Raw genomic sequence first — 13,135 nt, 5'->3', positions numbered from 1 at the left:
CAGTGCAGCAATGCTTATTCAATACCGCCAGCAGATGGAGACACTGGGGGATAATTTTCTAAGGATTTATACTGATTTTTCCTGTCTGAATTTGTCGCACAGAAAGTTGCAGGCCAAATATGTGTGACATTTCTGCGACTTTAGCTTCTAGAGCATTTTTACAACATTATACATAGGTGCTGAATACATAAAAAGCGACTGTTCAGCGACAGACAAGTCGCATCGGCTGAAAGTAGGCCAGAATGTCAGTCCATGTTGGAGCAGGTTTAGATACAGTCTAAAGCATAGATCTCAAAGTCTGTGCACAGAATTTAGCAAGGGCCTCGCACCTTCTGATGCATCAGGTAGGTGCACAATAGCATAGCCTAACCCTCTGTACTTTGGTCTATATTGATGCGGGACATAGACAGCCAGCTGATGACCAATCCATTAGTGCAATGGATGGCTGGAAGCATTTGTCTTTGCAATACCACAGAAGCAATGCATGGTCAATGTACAGCAATGACACACCTGTGTGAACAGCCAGGAGACCCCCCCCCCCCATGTTATGTTACATAGTTACATAGTTAGTACGGTCGAAAAAAGACATATGTCCATCAAGTTCAACCAGGGAATTAAGGGGTAGGGGTGTGGCGCGATATTGGGGAAGGGATGAGATTTTATATTTCTTCATAAGCATTAATCTTATTTTGTCAATTAGGAACATTCAGCACCCACCCGCTATCAAGGCAGCTGCCTATCATGTCATGCCCTACCTGCACAGGTGTGCTGGCTACTCAAATGATCCAATTAAGGAGGCCATTTAGTCAGCAGCAGCAGAAGTCCTGTGCCTGGACGCTCCAACAGCGGCCAGACACAAGCAGAAGCAGAAGCAGCAGCAGCACCACCTTTTGTTTTTTGGCTGCAGCAGCAGCAGCAGCAAGGCCCACAGGGCTGGCTAGCTGGCTAGCCAGCAAGCAGGTAGCAATGAAAGTAGGAATCTTTCTTTTTAACCCTGTAAGGGGGTGGTGCACTGTACCCGAAGATACTGCCATATCGGGTCAATGCATAGGGCGACGGAAGCAAGCTTCGAAATCGGCCCCCGTTCTCAAAAATCCATTTAATATATGGTCCCCAGATAGGGGACGTATCAGATATTAAACTGATAAGAACAGATACTACACTTGATCTTAGCCAAAAGGCCGAGAAGCGATAACCGTGAAAGGGGCGGGCCCAACAAGGTCCCCTTCATGGGCACTATCACTGCTTGCTGTCAGGGAGGCTGCCAGACAATTTTCCATGCACACTCTGGGCTGGGGGGCAGTCAACCACCAGTACACACAGCAGAACCTAAACCCATACCATTATTGCTAAGCAGCAAGACAGGGGCCCATTGCACTCCCACGGGGCCTTTTTAAATGCAATCCATAACCCGGATTTGCCAGGAACCCTTCTTACTCCTCCTACTTGCATGTGACACTGGGCTTAGGATCTGCATAGGAAACACACACACAAGCACACACCTACCTTTGTTGCCTGCAGATGCCTCCTTGGCTGTCCCCAAACGGTATCAAACCAACACCCACGGGAAGCTGTAAGCATAGAGGACATGCCTGCACCCCATTGGACTTACCTGTGTGGGTTAAACCCGGGTTATTTGACAACCTATGGCGGTGATGGTTCTGCTCAGGCAGAGCAGTGCTGATGCTCCTCATAAAGCTGTCGCTGCTGTGAAGGTTCTAGGTGACATCACAAATCCCTATGGTTACATACACAACAAAGCTGGGTTGTTGTTGTTTACACTCTGCAAGGCCTGTGGAAGTGAGTGACATCATAGCACTGTAGTTCTGAGGGTTCTAGATGGATGCAACAATCTCCTGTTGCTTCTATGAAGGCCATAATAGACGACATCACCAAACAGCTCCATAGTCACATACACAGCAAAGGAGAGATGTTGTTTACACCTAGTGATGTCAGTGGTATTGAGTGACATCACAGCACAGTGCTAAGGCTCCTGGGCCTGGACACAGCAGCGGCTGCAATATCTCAACGGAGAATACGTTTATATATATGTGTGTGTGTGCGCGTATATATATATATATATATATATATATATATATATATATATATTTCTCCGCCGAAATCACTTTTAAACCCATTTCCACCTTTTTTTCCCTTCTCTTCCTCTTACTTTTTTTTCACGTTTTTTTACGTTTTTCTCCTTTTCGCCTCTTTTCTGGGCGTATTATTCTTCTTTTTCTTCTTTTTTTTCGTCTAATGCATACCCCATCAGTGCAGCAATGCTTATTCAATACCGCCAGCAGATGGAGACACTGGGGGATAATTTTCTAAGGATTTATACTGATTTTTCCTGTCTGAATTTGTCGCACAGAAAGTTGCAGGCCAAATATGTGTGACATTTCTGCGACTTTAGCTTCTAGAGCATTTTTACAACATTATACATAGGTGCTGAATACATAAAAAGCGACTGTTCAGCGACAGACAAGTCGCATCGGCTGAAAGTAGGCCAGAATGTCAGTCCATGTTGGAGCAGGTTTAGATACAGTCTAAAGCATAGATCTCAAAGTCTGTGCACAGAATTTAGCAAGGGCCTCGCACCTTCTGATGCATCAGGTAGGTGCACAATAGCATAGCCTAACCCTCTGTACTTTGGTCTATATTGATGCGGGACATAGACAGCCAGCTGATGACCAATCCATTAGTGCAATGGATGGCTGGAAGCATTTGTCTTTGCCAATACCACAGAAGCAATGCATGGTCAATGTACAGCAATGACACACCTGTGTGAACAGCCAGGAGACCCCCCCCCCCCCATGTTATGTTACATAGTTACATAGTTAGTACGGTCGAAAAAAGACATATGTCCATCAAGTTCAACCAGGGAATTAAGGGGTAGGGGTGTGGCGCGATATTGGGGAAGGGATGAGATTTTATATTTCTTCATAAGCATTAATCTTATTTTGTCAATTAGGAACATTCAGCACCCACCCGCTATCAAGGCAGCTGCCTATCATGTCATGCCCTACCTGCACAGGTGTGCTGGCTACTCAAATGATCCAATTAAGGAGGCCATTTAGTCAGCAGCAGCAGAAGTCCTGTGCCTGGACGCTCCAACAGCGGCCAGACACAAGCAGAAGCAGAAGCAGCAGCAGCACCACCTTTTGTTTTTTGGCTGCAGCAGCAGCAGCAGCAAGGCCCACAGGGCTGGCTAGCTGGCTAGCCAGCAAGCAGGTAGCAATGAAAGTAGGAATCTTTCTTTTTAACCCTGTAAGGGGGTGGTGCACTGTACCCGAAGATACTGCCATATCGGGTCAATGCATAGGGCGACGGAAGCAAGCTTCGAAATCGGCCCCCGTTCTCAAAAATCCATTTAATATATGGTCCCCAGATAGGGGACGTATCAGATATTAAACTGATAAGAACAGATACTACACTTGATCTTAGCCAAAAGGCCGAGAAGCGATAACCGTGAAAGGGGCGGGCCCAACAAGGTCCCCTTCATGGGCACTATCACTGCTTGCTGTCAGGGAGGCTGCCAGACAATTTTCCATGCACACTCTGGGCTGGGGGGCAGTCAACCACCAGTACACACAGCAGAACCTAAACCCATACCATTATTGCTAAGCAGCAAGACAGGGGCCCATTGCACTCCCACGGGGCCTTTTTAAATGCAATCCATAACCCGGATTTGCCAGGAACCCTTCTTACTCCTCCTACTTGCATGTGACACTGGGCTTAGGATCTGCATAGGAAACACACACACAAGCACACACCTACCTTTGTTGCCTGCAGATGCCTCCTTGGCTGTCCCCAAACGGTATCAAACCAACACCCACGGGAAGCTGTAAGCATAGAGGACATGCCTGCACCCCATTGGACTTACCTGTGTGGGTTAAACCCGGGTTATTTGACAACCTATGGCGGTGATGGTTCTGCTCAGGCAGAGCAGTGCTGATGCTCCTCATAAAGCTGTCGCTGCTGTGAAGGTTCTAGGTGACATCACAAATCCCTATGGTTACATACACAACAAAGCTGGGTTGTTGTTGTTTACACTCTGCAAGGCCTGTGGAAGTGAGTGACATCATAGCACTGTAGTTCTGAGGGTTCTAGATGGATGCAACAATCTCCTGTTGCTTCTATGAAGGCCATAATAGACGACATCACCAAACAGCTCCATAGTCACATACACAGCAAAGGAGAGATGTTGTTTACACCTAGTGATGTCAGTGGTATTGAGTGACATCACAGCACAGTGCTAAGGCTCCTGGGCCTGGACACAGCAGCGGCTGCAATATCTCAACGGAGAATACGTTTATATATATATGTGTGTGTGTGCGCGTTATATATATATATATATATATATATATATATATATATTTCTCCGCCGAAATCACTTTTAAACCCATTTCCACCTTTTTTCCCTTCTCTTCCTCTTACTTTTTTTTCACGTTTTTTTACGTTTTTCTCCTTTTCGCCTCTTTTCTGGGCGTATTATTCTTCTTTTTCTTCTTTTTTTTCGTCTAATGCATACCCCATCAGTGCAGCAATGCTTATTCAATACCGCCAGCAGATGGAGACACTGGGGGATAATTTTCTAAGGATTTATACTGATTTTTCCTGTCTGAATTTGTCGCACAGAAAGTTGCAGGCCAAATATGTGTGACATTTCTGCGACTTTAGCTTCTAGAGCATTTTTACAACATTATACATAGGTGCTGAATACATAAAATGCGACTGTTCAGCGACAGACAAGTCGCATCGGCTGAAAGTAGGCCAGAATGTCAGTCCATGTTGGAGCAGGTTTAGATACAGTCTAAAGCATAGATCTCAAAGTCTGTGCACAGAATTTAGCAAGGGCCTCGCACCTTCTGATGCATCAGGTAGGTGCACAATAGCATAGCCTAACCCTCTGTACTTTGGTCTATATTGATGCGGGACATAGACAGCCAGCTGATGACCAATCCATTAGTGCAATGGATGGCTGGAAGCATTTGTCTTTGCCTTTGCAATACCACAGAAGCAATGCATGGTCAATGTACAGCAATGACACACCTGTGTGAACAGCCAGGAGACCCCCCCCCCCCCCATGTTATGTTACATAGTTACATAGTTAGTACGGTCGAAAAAAGACATATGTCCATCAAGTTCAACCAGGGAATTAAGGGGTAGGGGTGTGGCGCGATATTGGGGAAGGGATGAGATTTTATATTTCTTCATAAGCATTAATCTTATTTTGTCAATTAGGAACATTCAGCACCCACCCGCTATCAAGGCAGCTGCCTATCATGTCATGCCCTACCTGCACAGGTGTGCTGGCTACTCAAATGATCCAATTAAGGAGGCCATTTAGTCAGCAGCAGCAGAAGTCCTGTGCCTGGACGCTCCAACAGCGGCCAGACACAAGCAGAAGCAGAAGCAGCAGCAGCACCACCTTTTGTTTTTTGGCTGCAGCAGCAGCAGCAGCAAGGCCCACAGGGCTGGCTAGCTGGCTAGCCAGCAAGCAGGTAGCAATGAAAGTAGGAATCTTTCTTTTTAACCCTGTAAGGGGGTGGTGCACTGTACCCGAAGATACTGCCATATCGGGTCAATGCATAGGGCGACGGAAGCAAGCTTCGAAATCGGCCCCCGTTCTCAAAAATCCATTTAATATATGGTCCCCAGATAGGGGACGTATCAGATATTAAACTGATAAGAACAGATACTACACTTGATCTTAGCCAAAAGGCCGAGAAGCGATAACCGTGAAAGGGGCGGGCCCAACAAGGTCCCCTTCATGGGCACTATCACTGCTTGCTGTCAGGGAGGCTGCCAGACAATTTTCCATGCACACTCTGGGCTGGGGGGCAGTCAACCACCAGTACACACAGCAGAACCTAAACCCATACCATTATTGCTAAGCAGCAAGACAGGGGCCCATTGCACTCCCACGGGGCCTTTTTAAATGCAATCCATAACCCGGATTTGCCAGGAACCCTTCTTACTCCTCCTACTTGCATGTGACACTGGGCTTAGGATCTGCATAGGAAACACACACACAAGCACACACCTACCTTTGTTGCCTGCAGATGCCTCCTTGGCTGTCCCCAAACGGTATCAAACCAACACCCACGGGAAGCTGTAAGCATAGAGGACATGCCTGCACCCCATTGGACTTACCTGTGTGGGTTAAACCCGGGTTATTTGACAACCTATGGCGGTGATGGTTCTGCTCAGGCAGAGCAGTGCTGATGCTCCTCATAAAGCTGTCGCTGCTGTGAAGGTTCTAGGTGACATCACAAATCCCTATGGTTACATACACAACAAAGCTGGGTTGTTGTTGTTTACACTCTGCAAGGCCTGTGGAAGTGAGTGACATCATAGCACTGTAGTTCTGAGGGTTCTAGATGGATGCAACAATCTCCTGTTGCTTCTATGAAGGCCATAATAGACGACATCACCAAACAGCTCCATAGTCACATACACAGCAAAGGAGAGATGTTGTTTACACCTAGTGATGTCAGTGGTATTGAGTGACATCACAGCACAGTGCTAAGGCTCCTGGGCCTGGACACAGCAGCGGCTGCAATATCTCAACGGAGAATACGTTTATATATATGTGTGTGTGTGCGCGTATATATATATATATATATATATATATATATATATATATATTTCTCCGCCGAAATCACTTTTAAACCCATTTCCACCTTTTTTTCCCTTCTCTTCCTCTTACTTTTTTTTCAAGTTTTTTTACGTTTTTCTCCTTTTCGCCTCTTTTCTGGGCGTATTATTCTTCTTTTTCTTCTTTTTTTTCGTCTAATGCATACCCCATCAGTGCAGCAATGCTTATTCAATACCGCCAGCAGATGGAGACACTGGGGGATAATTTTCTAAGGATTTATACTGATTTTTCCTGTCTGAATTTGTCGCACAGAAAGTTGCAGGCCAAATATGTGTGACATTTCTGCGACTTTAGCTTCTAGAGCATTTTTACAACATTATACATAGGTGCTGAATACATAAAAAGCGACTGTTCAGCGACAGACAAGTCGCATCGGCTGAAAGTAGGCCAGAATGTCAGTCCATGTTGGAGCAGGTTTAGATACAGTCTAAAGCATAGATCTCAAAGTCTGTGCACAGAATTTAGCAAGGGCCTCGCACCTTCTGATGCATCAGGTAGGTGCACAATAGCATAGCCTAACCCTCTGTACTTTGGTCTATATTGATGCGGGACATAGACAGCCAGCTGATGACCAATCCATTAGTGCAATGGATGGCTGGAAGCATTTGTCTTTGCCTTTGCAATACCACAGAAGCAATGCATGGTCAATGTACAGCAATGACACACCTGTGTGAACAGCCAGGAGACCCCCCCCCCCCATGTTATGTTACATAGTTACATAGTTAGTACGGTCGAAAAAAGACATATGTCCATCAAGTTCAACCAGGGAATTAAGGGGTAGGGGTGTGGCGCGATATTGGGGAAGGGATGAGATTTTATATTTCTTCATAAGCATTAATCTTATTTTGTCAATTAGGAACATTCAGCACCCACCCGCTATCAAGGCAGCTGCCTATCATGTCATGCCCTACCTGCACAGGTGTGCTGGCTACTCAAATGATCCAATTAAGGAGGCCATTTAGTCAGCAGCAGCAGAAGTCCTGTGCCTGGACGCTCCAACAGCGGCCAGACACAAGCAGAAGCAGAAGCAGCAGCAGCACCACCTTTTGTTTTTTGGCTGCAGCAGCAGCAGCAGCAAGGCCCACAGGGCTGGCTAGCTGGCTAGCCAGCAAGCAGGTAGCAATGAAAGTAGGAATCTTTCTTTTTAACCCTGTAAGGGGGTGGTGCACTGTACCCGAAGATACTGCCATATCGGGTCAATGCATAGGGCGACGGAAGCAAGCTTCGAAATCGGCCCCCGTTCTCAAAAATCCATTTAATATATGGTCCCCAGATAGGGGACGTATCAGATATTAAACTGATAAGAACAGATACTACACTTGATCTTAGCCAAAAGGCCGAGAAGCGATAACCGTGAAAGGGGCGGGCCCAACAAGGTCCCCTTCATGGGCACTATCACTGCTTGCTGTCAGGGAGGCTGCCAGACAATTTTCCATGCACACTCTGGGCTGGGGGGCAGTCAACCACCAGTACACACAGCAGAACCTAAACCCATACCATTATTGCTAAGCAGCAAGACAGGGGCCCATTGCACTCCCACGGGGCCTTTTTAAATGCAATCCATAACCCGGATTTGCCAGGAACCCTTCTTACTCCTCCTACTTGCATGTGACACTGGGCTTAGGATCTGCATAGGAAACACACACACAAGCACACACCTACCTTTGTTGCCTGCAGATGCCTCCTTGGCTGTCCCCAAACGGTATCAAACCAACACCCACGGGAAGCTGTAAGCATAGAGGACATGCCTGCACCCCATTGGACTTACCTGTGTGGGTTAAACCCGGGTTATTTGACAACCTATGGCGGTGATGGTTCTGCTCAGGCAGAGCAGTGCTGATGCTCCTCATAAAGCTGTCGCTGCTGTGAAGGTTCTAGGTGACATCACAAATCCCTATGGTTACATACACAACAAAGCTGGGTTGTTGTTGTTTACACTCTGCAAGGCCTGTGGAAGTGAGTGACATCATAGCACTGTAGTTCTGAGGGTTCTAGATGGATGCAACAATCTCCTGTTGCTTCTATGAAGGCCATAATAGACGACATCACCAAACAGCTCCATAGTCACATACACAGCAAAGGAGAGATGTTGTTTACACCTAGTGATGTCAGTGGTATTGAGTGACATCACAGCACAGTGCTAAGGCTCCTGGGCCTGGACACAGCAGCGGCTGCAATATCTCAACGGAGAATACGTTTATATATATGTGTGTGTGTGCGCGTATATATATATATATATATATATATATATATATATATATATATATTTCTCCGCCGAAATCACTTTTAAACCCATTTCCACCTTTTTTTCCCTTCTCTTCCTCTTACTTTTTTTTCACGTTTTTTTACGTTTTTCTCCTTTTCGCCTCTTTTCTGGGCGTATTATTCTTCTTTTTCTTCTTTTTTTTCGTCTAATGCATACCCCATCAGTGCAGCAATGCTTATTCAATACCGCCAGCAGATGGAGACACTGGGGGATAATTTTCTAAGGATTTATACTGATTTTTCCTGTCTGAATTTGTCGCACAGAAAGTTGCAGGCCAAATATGTGTGACATTTCTGCGACTTTAGCTTCTAGAGCATTTTTACAACATTATACATAGGTGCTGAATACATAAAAAGCGACTGTTCAGCGACAGACAAGTCGCATCGGCTGAAAGTAGGCCAGAATGTCAGTCCATGTTGGAGCAGGTTTAGATACAGTCTAAAGCATAGATCTCAAAGTCTGTGCACAGAATTTAGCAAGGGCCTCGCACCTTCTGATGCATCAGGTAGGTGCACAATAGCATAGCCTAACCCTCTGTACTTTGGTCTATATTGATGCGGGACATAGACAGCCAGCTGATGACCAATCCATTAGTGCAATGGATGGCTGGAAGCATTTGTCTTTGCCTTTGCAATACCACAGAAGCAATGCATGGTCAATGTACAGCAATGACACACCTGTGTGAACAGCCAGGAGACCCCCCCCCCCCCCATGTTATGTTACATAGTTACATAGTTAGTACGGTCGAAAAAAGACATATGTCCATCAAGTTCAACCAGGGAATTAAGGGGTAGGGGTGTGGCGCGATATTGGGGAAGGGATGAGATTTTATATTTCTTCATAAGCATTAATCTTATTTTGTCAATTAGGAACATTCAGCACCCACCCGCTATCAAGGCAGCTGCCTATCATGTCATGCCCTACCTGCACAGGTGTGCTGGCTACTCAAATGATCCAATTAAGGAGGCCATTTAGTCAGCAGCAGCAGAAGTCCTGTGCCTGGACGCTCCAACAGCGGCCAGACACAAGCAGAAGCAGAAGCAGCACCACCTTTTGTTTTTTGGCTGCAGCAGCAGCAGCAGCAAGGCCCACAGGGCTGGCTAGCTGGCTAGCCAGCAAGCAGGTAGCAATGAAAGTAGGAATCTTTCTTTTTAACCCTGTAAGGGGGTGGTGCACTGTACCCGAAGATACTGCCATATCGGGTCAATGCATAGGGCGACGGAAGCAAGCTTCGAAATCGGCCCCCGTTCTCAAAAATCCATTTAATATATGGTCCCCAGATAGGGGACGTATCAGATATTAAACTGATAAGAACAGATACTACACTTGATCTTAGCCAAAAGGCCGAGAAGCGATAACCGTGAAAGGGGCGGGCCCAACAAGGTCCCCTTCATGGGCACTATCACTGCTTGCTGTCAGGGAGGCTGCCAGACAATTTTCCATGCGCACTCTGGGCTGGGGGGCAGTCAACCACCAGTACACACAGCAGAACCTAAACCCATACCATTATTGCTAAGCAGCAAGACAGGGGCCCATTGCACTCCCACGGGGCCTTTTTAAATGCAATCCATAACCCGGATTTGCCAGGAACCCTTCTTACTCCTCCTACTTGCATGTGACACTGGGCTTAGGATCTGCATAGGAAACACACACACAAGCACACACCTACCTTTGTTGCCTGCAGATGCCTCCTTGGCTGTCCCCAAACGGTATCAAACCAACACCCACGGGAAGCTGTAAGCATAGAGGACATGCCTGCACCCCATTGGACTTATCTGTGTGGGTTAAACCCGGGTTATTTGACAACCTATGGCGGTGATGGTTCTGCTCAGGCAGAGCAGTGCTGATGCTCCTCATAAAGCTGTCGCTGCTGTGAAGGTTCTAGGTGACATCACAAATCCCTATGGTTACATACACAACAAAGCTGGGTTGTTGTTGTTTACACTCTGCAAGGCCTGTGGAAGTGAGTGACATCATAGCACTGTAGTTCTGAGGGTTCTAGATGGATGCAACAATCTCCTGTTGCTTCTATGAAGGCCATAATAGACGACATCACCAAACAGCTCCATAGTCACATACACAGCAAAGGAGAGATGTTGTTTACACCTAGTGATGTCAGTGGTATTGAGTGACATCACAGCACAGTGCTAAGGCTCCTGGGCCTGGACACAGCAGCGGCTGCAATATCTCAACGGAGAATACGTTTATATATATGTGTGTGTGTGCGCGTATATATATATATATATATATATATATATATATATATATATATTTCTCCGCCGAAATCACTTTTAAACCCATTTCCACCTTTTTTTCCCTTCTCTTCCTCTTACTTTTTTTTCACGTTTTTTTACGTTTTTCTCCTTTTCGCCTCTTTTCTGGGCGTATTATTCTTCTTTTTCTTCTTTTTTTTCGTCTAATGCATACCCCATCAGTGCAGCAATGCTTATTCAATACCGCCAGCAGATGGAGACACTGGGGGATAATTTTCTAAGGATTTATACTGATTTTTCCTGTCTGAATTTGTCGCACAGAAAGTTGCAGGCCAAATATGTGTGACATTTCTGCGACTTTAGCTTCTAGAGCATTTTTACAACATTATACATAGGTGCTGAATACATAAAAAGCGACTGTTCAGCGACAGACAAGTCGCATCGGCTGAAAGTAGGCCAGAATGTCAGTCCATGTTGGAGCAGGTTTAGATACAGTCTAAAGCATAGATCTCAAAGTCTGTGCACAGAATTTAGCAAGGGCCTCGCACCTTCTGATGCATCAGGTAGGTGCACAATAGCATAGCCTAACCCTCTGTACTTTGGTCTATATTGATGCGGGACATAGACAGCCAGCTGATGACCAATCCATTAGTGCAATGGATGGCTGGAAGCATTTGTCTTTGCCTTTGCAATACCACAGAAGCAATGCATGGTCAATGTACAGCAATGACACACCTGTGTGAACAGCCAGGAGACCCCCCCCCCCATGTTATGTTACATAGTTACATAGTTAGTACGGTCGAAAAAAGACATATGTCCATCAAGTTCAACCAGGGAATTAAGGGGTAGGGGTGTGGCGCGATATTGGGGAAGGGATGAGATTTTATATTTCTTCATAAGCATTAATCTTATTTTGTCAATTAGGAACATTCAGCACCCACCCGCTATCAAGGCAGCTGCCTATCATGTCATGCCCTACCTGCACAGGTGTGCTGGCTACTCAAATGATCCAATTAAGGAGGCCATTTAGTCAGCAGCAGCAGAAGTCCTGTGCCTGGACGCTCCAACAGCGGCCAGACACAAGCAGAAGCAGAAGCAGCAGCAGCACCACCTTTTGTTTTTTGGCTGCAGCAGCAGCAGCAGCAAGGCCCACAGGGCTGGCTAGCTGGCTAGCCAGCAAGCAGGTAGCAATGAAAGTAGGAATCTTTCTTTTTAACCCTGTAAGGGGGTGGTGCACTGTACCCGAAGATACTGCCATATCGGGTCAATGCATAGGGCGACGGAAGCAAGCTTCGAAATCGGCCCCCGTTCTCAAAAATCCATTTAATATATGGTCCCCAGATAGGGGACGTATCAGATATTAAACTGATAAGAACAGATACTACACTTGATCTTAGCCAAAAGGCCGAGAAGCGATAACCGTGAAAGGGGCGGGCCCAACAAGGTCCCCTTCATGGGCACTATCACTGCTTGCTGTCAGGGAGGCTGCCAGACAATTTTCCATGCACACTCTGGGCTGGGGGGCAGTCAACCACCAGTACACACAGCAGAACCTAAACCCATACCATTATTGCTAAGCAGCAAGACAGGGGCCCATTGCACTCCCACGGGGCCTTTTTAAATGCAATCCATAACCCGGATTTGCCAGGAACCCTTCTTACTCCTCCTACTTGCATGTGACACTGGGCTTAGGATCTGCATAGGAAACACACACACAAGCACACACCTACCTTTGTTGCCTGCAGATGCCTCCTTGGCTGTCCCCAAACGGTATCAAACCAACACCCACGGGAAGCTGTAAGCATAGAGGACATGCCTGCACCCCATTGGACTTACCTGTGTGGGTTAAACCCGGGTTATTTGACAACCTATGGCGGTGATGGTTCTGCTCAGGCAGAGCAGTGCTGATGCTCCTCATAAAGCTGTCGCTGCTGTGAAGGTTCTAGGTGACATCACAAATCCCTATGGTTACATACACAACAAAGCTGGGTTGTT

At 46.4% G+C, this 13,135-nt stretch overlaps 6 non-coding genes across 6 annotated transcripts; all 6 read right to left on the bottom strand.

The window, feature by feature from the left end:
- Positions 1-1,002: 1,002 nt before the first annotated feature.
- LOC130318610 (U2 spliceosomal RNA) lies at positions 1,003-1,193 on the bottom strand. Its single transcript, XR_008865103.1, has one exon. It is a non-coding gene; the product is annotated as a U2 spliceosomal RNA (small nuclear RNA).
- Positions 1,194-3,273: 2,080 nt separating this feature from the next.
- On the bottom strand, positions 3,274-3,464 carry LOC130318632 (U2 spliceosomal RNA). The gene has a single exon (XR_008865122.1). It is a non-coding gene; the product is annotated as a U2 spliceosomal RNA (small nuclear RNA).
- A 2,082-nt stretch (positions 3,465-5,546) lies between these two features.
- LOC130318631 (U2 spliceosomal RNA) lies at positions 5,547-5,737 on the bottom strand. Its single transcript, XR_008865121.1, has one exon. It is a non-coding gene; the product is annotated as a U2 spliceosomal RNA (small nuclear RNA).
- A 2,082-nt stretch (positions 5,738-7,819) lies between these two features.
- LOC130318630 (U2 spliceosomal RNA) lies at positions 7,820-8,010 on the bottom strand. Its single transcript, XR_008865120.1, has one exon. It is a non-coding gene; the product is annotated as a U2 spliceosomal RNA (small nuclear RNA).
- A 2,082-nt stretch (positions 8,011-10,092) lies between these two features.
- Positions 10,093-10,283, bottom strand: LOC130318621 (U2 spliceosomal RNA). The gene has a single exon (XR_008865113.1). It is a non-coding gene; the product is annotated as a U2 spliceosomal RNA (small nuclear RNA).
- A 2,083-nt stretch (positions 10,284-12,366) lies between these two features.
- On the bottom strand, positions 12,367-12,557 carry LOC130318609 (U2 spliceosomal RNA). The gene has a single exon (XR_008865102.1). It is a non-coding gene; the product is annotated as a U2 spliceosomal RNA (small nuclear RNA).
- Between the last annotated feature and the right edge of the window lie 578 nt (positions 12,558-13,135).

Source organism: Hyla sarda, unplaced genomic scaffold (genome assembly GCF_029499605.1).
Source record: "Hyla sarda isolate aHylSar1 unplaced genomic scaffold, aHylSar1.hap1 scaffold_2061, whole genome shotgun sequence".
Lineage (NCBI taxonomy): Eukaryota > Metazoa > Chordata > Amphibia > Anura > Hylidae > Hyla > Hyla sarda.
This window is presented reverse-complemented; position numbering and strand designations above follow the sequence as displayed.